Genomic DNA, 9,739 nt, shown 5'->3' with positions numbered 1-9,739 from the left:
ACGCATTAAGTACGTTTTATGCACAGTAAGGCCAATCGGCTCTCGACCTACAGTTTAAAGCGGCCACATTGTGCCTCCACCAGGTATTGAATCCGGGACTCCTTAATCACAAGGCGGCGACGTTAAAGCTATGCCATCGGGAAGGCTTCGAAGAATTTGAACGTTTATAAATAATGTAAGCTTTATTTCCACCTGCGAATCCTCAAACTACCTGCACAGCATGTGTAAAAGTGCCTGCTTTTCTCGTTTTCGTGAAATTAAAAATCAACTGGCATATGTATGTTTATGATTAATTGGAATGATAATTATAAAGAATGATAAACGGCCAAACCTAAATTAGAACCTACTTAACATACAGGTTTATGGAAAAATTGTTCTGTGGTTTTATTAACCCTCTGCTGGGCACGTTGGAAATAATACGTGGATGGGCACTTGGGGTGTTTTAAGACCCCAGCTTTATGTTTTAAGGAAACTGAAATTGGTGGATAGTATGCAAATCATTACTGTAATTCAAATAAGTGTTTTCACCTTAAATTAATTTTATTATAGAAAGATATGTCCTCCTCCGTAGCCGAGCGTCGACCTCCGTGGCGAAGTGGACAACTCCGCGACGAGGCGAGGTAGAGAGCAGACGTGTCTAGCGAGCGCTCCCGAACTTTCGTCAAGTAGAGTATAATCAACACGCGGAAATTGTTTCTACAGACAGGTGAATATTATACTAACAGCAGAGCGAGCAGCTCAGTATCAGTGACGTTAAGTGTACGTATGTAATTTCTGAGTCATGCCGGTCAAAAGGTTAAATACTATGCAATTTTCCTTCGCCCGTGTGCAGCAAAGACCGACCACGCTCGCCATCCATGAATGGATGAGAGATGTAGTGAAATTGCGCATTGCGGACGTATTGAGTATCGAAGTAGACTTTGTAAAACACCAAGTGTTTGTTAAATTAAGCACCGAACAATTTTGCACGGAAATAATAGCACGTAGTAAAGGAACCTTCGTATTCACAGACGATACGGGAGAATACGATATACCAGTACATAAAGCAGACAAACCTGTCACAATCGTTCGTATTCATCTAGTGCCCATGGAATTACCAGACAGTGCCATAACAACCGAAATGTCCAAATACGGAATAATACAAGCAGTACGAGATGAAGTTTATTCCACCACCCTCCCCTACCCAGTCAGAACGGGCAGGAAAATAGTACGCATCATCCTACAAAAACCGGTGCCATCTTACATACAGTTAAATGAAGAGCGTTATTGGACTACTTATGAAGGACAACCTAAACTCTGTTTTAAATGCAACGCGCAGGACCACTTACATCATCAGTGCCAGAATAGGGTGGCAAGGCCGACGCGCACTGCTGGATACGCTGCAGCGGTGGTAAATACACTCCCCAGTTCTTCACACCCTCCTCGGGATTCAACTGCTCATGACCAGGATATCCGAACTATTTTACCAGTACCGGCATACCGACAGGCTACACCAGAGGACCACAAGGAACAACACGAGCAGATGGACGTCACTGAAGACAACGAGACCAAGGTCAGTACTAAGATCTCCAAACCCCCACAGTTAAATCCGCAAGAAAATATTGCAAGTGATGGGAACAAGGAAAGTGTGCACGAAAGTGCAAGTGAAAGTGTAAGTGGGAACGAATCTATAGTTCCAATCACCCTATTCGACTTCCCGAATCAAGACCCCCAAATTCCAACAAGTTCGATGTTCACAGCAGCAGAATTTCCAGCACCTACCCCCAAAAAACCCCGCTCACGATCCGCCAGGGATGCGAGGAAAAATGCTACAGATCATATGACCTTACGTCCGAAGAAACAAAAAAAGGACGACGTGGTAAGTACAGCAGTAGAAGTACAGCTCAAGCCCAAGAGAGATAACCCTATTCAACCAAACCCTTTTTTAGGAAAAGAGGAAAAAAGCTTAGAACTAATAGGGGCAGGGACACATAAACCAAGTGATACAGAAATGCCTACAGTTCATATCCCAGGTAGTGAAGAAGAGATATGAGTGAGTATGCCCAGCGTCAAAAGTGGAACAATTGCAGAGCATAAAGTACAAAAAATAATTAATGCTTTGCTTAAATAAGATCCTGTCAACCCTAATGTACACATTTACATTAGCAACGATTAACCTTAACAAATTACAAAGTCAGAATAAACTAATGGCGTTAAATGATTTTCTGTCACAGTCGGATATTGATATCGCCTTCCTACAAGAAGTAGGCATTGACAATTTTTCACCCCTGGCAAGGTACAAGGTTCATAATAATTTTACTGCCACATATCAAGGCACAGCAATAGCGGTGCATCAAAGAATTGATTTACATAATGTCACCTTCCACCCCTCAGGAAGATTAATAAGTGCGGAATTAGGTCCCTTGTTTTTATGCAATGTATACGCGCCTTCAGGAAGTCATAATAAGCAAGAACGAGAACACTTCTTTTCGACAATCTTAAGTCCAGAATTAACATCGCATACACTAAATGCGTTACTGGCTGGCGATTTCAATTCCGTCCTAGACAGGCAAGATCAACAACCAGGTTATAATTTCTCCCGCGCACTCTATGAATTGACAAAAGGTTTACAGTTAACAGATGCATGGAGTTGTAAAAATAGAGACCAACCAGGATTTACACATTTTACAAATCGAAGTTCCTCACGCATTGACCGATTTTATATAGCGAAGGGTTATAAAGAAAATGTACAAAGTGTAAGTGTGTTCCCTGTGTGCTTCAGTGATCATAGTGCCTTAATTTTAAAAATAAAATTGGAACAAAACAAATCACATATGGGAAGAGGATACTGGATGCTAAATTGTTCCGTATTGGCGGATAAAAATTATGAACTGTTAATAAAAGACACTTGGCAAGATTTAGTTAGGCGTAGATCACCCAGTAAGACTCTGACAGATTGGTGGGAATTCATTGTAAAACCAAAATTTCGTTATATTAGTAAAATGTATAGTATAGACAAAAGTAGAGATTTTAACAACATGTATAATTTCTATTATGCCGTGTTACACGACTTACAAAGTCAAGCTTTACAAGGTCATGTAAATAAGCCTTACATTAACGAGATGAAATCAAAATTACTTTCTTTACACCGAAAAAAGAGAAGTATCGTAAAAATCAAAAGCAAAAAGTTACCCTTGGATAATGACGAAGAGGCAAATTTATATCATATTTTACAAGAGCATAGACACGTTAAAAGTCACCTAATAACAGAGATAACAGACGCTACGGGACAGGACACAACTAATCCTAGAGTAATTCAGAACATATTTTTACAGTATTATTTAAACTTAATGGGTCAAGCTTACAATCCCTTAGCAACAGAGTGGGACTTCACAAACCAAGTGACAGAAAGACTAACAGAAGAAGAGCGAACGGAAATTAGTAAACCCTTTACGAATACCGAAGTAAGAAATGCAGTTTTCAAAGCGGCCAGAAATAAATCAACGGCAGAGGATGGCCTGCCCTCAGACTTTTACCAAACCTTTTGGAATCTCTTTGGAGATGTTTTCACGCAATGGGTTAATGAGGTATTACAGAGTGGGAAATTAGGATCCTCAAGTCGAACAGGAATAATGGTTTTTATTCCAAAAAAACTGAAACCCAAAGTGGTTTCTGACTACCGCCCGATTACAATTCTAAGTAGTGACATTAAGATCATTAGCAGATGCTTAAACACCCGCCTAATTCCTTACATGCACAAACTAATAGGGGATACCCAATATGCATGTAATCCTCAAAGAACGATTCATCATTTATTACAAGCCATACGTGACGTGATCATTACAACACAAAACCAGCAAGCTAGCAACGCAATTTTATCAGTGGATTTCTCACAGGCTTATGATAGAGTTAGTCATAACTATATGTACAGTGTTTTAAAGGCTTTTGGTGTTGGAGACACCTTTATAAAATGGATACAAATTTTGTACGGAGACATTCAGTTAAAATTAAAAATTAATGGGTGTTTCACGAAAACTTTCCAAATGAAAAGAGGGGTTTTACAAGGAAGTCCACTCAGTAGTGCATTATATGTATTAACACTGGTTCCCTTACTTAAAAGAATAAAGGAAATAAATGAAGGCATTTCTGTCATGTCAACAACGATACAAGTTAGTAGTTTTATGGACGACATTACATTATTTTTAAATAGCGAAAGGGATTTGGAGAATGCCCAACAATACTTGAAATATTTTGAAAATGTCTCGGGCGCAAAGCTAAATGTAAACAAAACGTTTTTGTTACCTTTGGGAGTCAACAATTTGTTTAGTAATAACACTAGTGTACGTGTAGTACAGAAAGTAAAAATTTTAGGTATACAATTTTATGCAAAAATTAGTGACACCATTGAGCATAATAGTCGGTTAGTAACCGAAAAAGTGATATATACTTTACGTGCAAATCAACTCAGGTTTCTTTGTTTGAAATCGAGAGTGAGATACGTAAATATTTACGCTCTATCGAAGCTTTGGTACCTATCCAAGACATTGACCTTGTCCGTGAAGCAAACAGCCAGGGTAAAGCAACAGGTTGGTAAATTTCTCTGGCATGACTCAGTGTTCCGTGTGGCTATGAGCGAGCTATACCTCCCGGAAAAGAGGGGAGGTATGAACCTAAAGAGTGTGGCGATACAATCAAAAGCTTTATTTATCCAAAGCGGTCTTTCAGCGATATTTTCTCCAACTGAATCCACCACGCAACGCATAATAATTACAATGTTAAAAGAAGTACCATTAACAGCACCAATGGATATAAAAGTTATACCCAGAGAATTAGCGTTTTATACTGAGTACGTTATACATACATTTTACAGAACTGTGAAACAAACTTATGATTGTCCTTCTGTTAAACAGATTTACCGAGAGCAACTTAGCGCAAATATAACAACCGTTAGAATTGAAAGAGAAAATCCACAATGTAATTGGAAACAAATATGGAACAATGTAACGGCGAAACACCTAACGAACAAGGCATCATCTATATGGTACAAAGTGATACAACAAGTTATTGTAACGGCAGATAGATGTCACAAATATGGTTTTAGTAATTCTCCAAATTGCTATGATTGCCAAGCACCAGATTCGATTACCCATAAGATAACAGAATGTAAGAAAGCAGCCACAGCTTGGTCAAAATTAAGAACAATGCTAAGTAGAATTTGTCGTATTTCACCAAACCAGGTATCAGTAAAAGACATTATTTTACCAGAGTTCCACTTGTTTCCAAGCACAAAGCAACAATCAGTTCAGTGGCTTATAGCACAATACTTAATGTTTGTATTTCCTGTGGGGAAAAATTACAATTACTTGGACTTTGGATTAACTATAAGACAAGAATATCAACAAATGTCGTTAGGTTATAAGAAATTACACTATGCCAACTTTCTAAATGTAATACTTGAATAACATATCTGTAAGAATTGTAAAGATTTACTGTAATTGTTGACTAAAATGGAATAATAATAAAAAAAAAAAAAAAAAAAAGTGGTTAGCAGAGCGCGCTACAACGCCAGGGGTTCTGGGTTCGAGTCCCGGGTAAGGCATGGGTATTTGTGTTCGTCCAGTTGATAAGAGACAAAGAAAAATGTAAGAATTGAAAAGTGTAAAAGTGATAAAAAGAGTGAATGGTGGGAGATACCTCCGTGTAGGGGGTATTTCCTTTAGAAAAAAAAAAAAAAAAAAGTGGTTAGCAGAGCGCGCTATAACGCCAGGGGTTCAGGGTTCGAGTCCCGGGTAAGGCATGGGTATTTGTGATTGTTTGTCCTGAAGAGTCCTGAAATAGAAATGTAAATGATATGAGTGAATGAAGTGTGATGGGGAAAGCTTCCGCTTAGGGGCTTTCCTTTTTTTTTTTAAAAAAAAAAAAAAAGCGGGTTAAGGCGTTCACTTGTCTTGAGATCGTTCGCTGCGGGACGGCGTAGGTTCGAATCCGGCTCTGGTCGGAATTTATTATAGGGCCGGTGGCAACCCACCATCGTGAGGAAATTGGGGAGCTCCGAGTGAGTGAGCGTAATCCGGTCACGGAGACCTACTATAACGGCTGGGGATACGTCGGGCTGACCACTCGTCCCCCTGGTCTGGCTGCAGATCTCCACGCCCCCTTAGTGGCTCGCATGGGAGGGAGGCCCGCAGTCGGTAGGTAAGCCTTGGCCCGATATTGGGCTGTTGCACTATTGGATTTATTATTATTATAGTAAGATATGTCATTCAGAATAAACTTTAGAAGAAACAATAAATCTAAATATTTATTGGTGTCCTCAAAGGCCCCAAGTGTCCGTACGAAGTGACATTATATTTAGGACCAATTAACGAAAAAAATAAAATTAGTTTTTCGGTTATAATATGACGGAGCTATAGAAAATAAATCAAAATAAGATATTTCAACCGTTGGTGACACAGGTATATAAAATTTAGTCGTTACACTTGGAAAAACACATGTGGGGTCTGAAAAGACTCCACGTGCCCAGCAGAGGGTTAATGAGAAATGAAATGAGCACTTTATAATTATTATGTAGAATATCTTTGTTTTGCGTTTCCTTACGCAACAGCAAATACATTTCATAATACTGTTCTGAAAAGTAGACTTTCGTCAGTACACAAGACATTTCGTCTGTTGCAGTATCACAGGAACAGAACATCGTTCTGCAATGTAGAAGCCTCTAGATATTTTCCATTAATAATGTCTAATCACAATAATAAGTTAGAAGAAATAACTCACATTTTCACAACAGCTACCAATATTCTCGTTTCTCTTCATCACTTCGAATTTTTTTTCTCGAAGATAGCTGCTAATACAAAAAAGGCAATTCAAAATTAAAGTGAAAGTACAACTATATCAACATCCAACGACATTTACAATATTGGAGTGACTGAATATATAATCATTGTTGTTTGACCGGAAAGTAAAGGCGTGGTGTAGTGCTTAAAGTTCTCGACTGGGCATCAAACGGTCCCAGGTTCGAGTCTCCTTTCGACATGTTTTTCTTTTTAATTCTCCTTTTATTAAACAAGAGCATTGTAATATTATTTGTAAAAACAGTGTAGAGTGGCTACATTGTTCTGAATCTGGAATTTACTAAAAAAAAAAACAAATAAATGAATTGACACGTGTTCAAAGGGATATTTTTACGTATAAGATCTTGAATTATGATACTTTAACGATAATTGTGTACTGCTTCAAAGATGCATTCATGAAATTACTATTTTTATTTCTGGTAATTTAAGTCATACTAATTTTACCCCTTTACCCACTCCAGGATACCTCCGCAAATATCGAAAGAAAAGTTTTCATCATGTGCAATTCTCCATTAAATGTTTGCGCCGATTCGTACTACTTTCGTTTTTTGTTACAAACAAGTATTCTCTGCACACTACATGTAAAAGGAGAGTTGCATCTACATTTCACACTGGTCAGCTCCTCCTAGGTAATGTAAAGAACGCAAATTTGTAGGGTAGTGGTTACCGTTGTAGATTGTCAACCAGATGGTCGTAGGTTCAAACCCCTCCGGTGGCAGAAAATTTTCGTACGTTTTAGACATATTATTGTCCACGCAGTGTGAAACGGAATGATTCTGTTTGGAATTAACGATGGGGGAGGAGAAATGTTAAATAACAAAACCTCCATTTCAACGAATTGAGAGGTGGAGAAAAATTGGATAATTCTTATAAATATGAAAATTACATTCGTGTTTTTAGTGGTATAATCGCAGGTAGAATCAAAGATCTTACGTGGCAGATTTTATCTCGCTCTGAACTCAGCCAAAAGGCATTTCTCACCTATCTAATGCATTCCTCTATTCATTTAAAAATATTATTGAATGTTTCATATCGGTATTTTGATCAATGCATCAATTCTTGACGCTGAGACGATATTTTCTACAAATACCTCATCTGTCCTCTCGTCTCCTTTCTCTTCTCTGCTTCTCCTCTCCTTCTCTCCCCTTCTTCTCCTCTGCTTATATGTCATATCGCCTTCCCTCCTGTTCTCGCCTCTTGTCTCCATCCCATTCTTCTCCACTCCTCTTATCTCCTCTCCTGTCTTATATTTCCGATGCCACTGCACTTTTTTCCTCTTATTTTCGTTCTCTCATGTTATCTCTTTTACTCTACTCTCAACTCCCCTCTTCTCGTCCCTTCCTCTCCCCTCAAACCTCATCTTCTCTTCTCCTCTCTTCTCCTCATTGCTCCATTTTTCTCATCTCTCCTCGCATCTTTTCCCTTTCTCCTCATTACTTCTCCTATCCACATCTGTCCTATCTTTTCTTCCCTCCTTTTCTTTTCCTCTTCCCCTTTTGCGCTCTGTTTTCTCCTCTCATTTTTGTCCCTTTTCGTTTCCTCTCTCCTCTTTTCCTTTGTGCAGACTCATCAGCGATGAAATACTAGAAAATCGATTTTCTTTCTTTCAGAAAGTATTTCATATTTGCGAAAAATGTAATACTTATACTTTTTAGAGTTTTATACAATAATACTTGGTTGTATTCCTTTCGCGTATTTCATAAATATCAATTGTGCATATGGCAACCCTGAAATTGAGCCTAACTCTACACGCAACCCACCTTACGTAATTTGGGATGCCTAGTTTAAAATGTCGTTGTCCTAAAACTTTTGAGAGACACTGTACCATGTTATGCACCAAAAACATGTTATGTACCAGAAACAGAACTTGTAGATTCGCGATTATTTGACTGACCGGCATGATCTGTGTCCAAGGATTAGAAACAAAATAGTGTTATTATTTCAGTTCTTGAAATAACTTCCTGTCATCCTTGTACCTGATGTAGTTTCCGAGCAATCGATAGAGATATCGATTGTTTCGATTGTTGACAAGAGAACAGAGGAATGAATGAACGGGACAATGGGGGAATTTTATTTGACATTTTGTTTATCTTTCATTACACCAGATGATATATTTGTAGCTGTATTTAATCCCTACATGTTTCAGGTGATAATCCACAACTAGTTAACGTCTCATGGATAGTGTGGACCAAGATTTTCTCGGCGTACCAGACTTACAACAAAATTTACACTTACAAAAAAGATTGTGCTAAGGTATTGAAGAATTGGGTCGAACACAATAATTCATTTCTTTTCATTGCTCGCCATTGTCATTGTTAACCAATATTCTTAATTTCAGTTTCAAGATGAAACCGACTACGAAATAAAAGGAGTGGGTTATTTTGTCTGTTATGAAATTCCACTTTTGTAGTAGACATTTGCTACACTCAGATGTGACGTAATAATCAAATCTGACACATTTTCAAAGTATTTAATTGGTATCTATTTTGGAACCATTTTTCAAATATAATACATTTTAGACGCGTCGAATTTTAGTCCTGTTTTAGCAGCTTTAAGAAACCTGATTTGAGAGGCATGCCCCTTTTGCCCCGCCACAAGTTACGCCTATGACGAACAGGAATTCAAAGTAAAAGACTGTCCCGACTAAATCGGCACGTCTGATACACGTAATATTGAGAAAATCATAACGAAACGTGTAGTTAAAAACAACCTATTTTCATATATGCGTGCAACTCTACTTTATCTGCAATGTGGATCAAGAACTGGGGACGTGGAGAAGCACAAAACGGCGTAACAAATATTCACTTGACCATCTGACCTTCGCGTGGAAGACGTTTTACGGTGTTAAAACAGGCAATATCACGCGATCATCGAAGGGTGCAATGTGTGTTGCCTACCCTACTGCATTA

This window comes from Lepisma saccharinum, chromosome 7, assembly GCF_977018435.1.
Source record: "Lepisma saccharinum chromosome 7, izLepSacc3.1, whole genome shotgun sequence".
Lineage (NCBI taxonomy): Eukaryota > Metazoa > Arthropoda > Insecta > Zygentoma > Lepismatidae > Lepisma > Lepisma saccharinum.
This window is presented reverse-complemented; position numbering follows the sequence as displayed.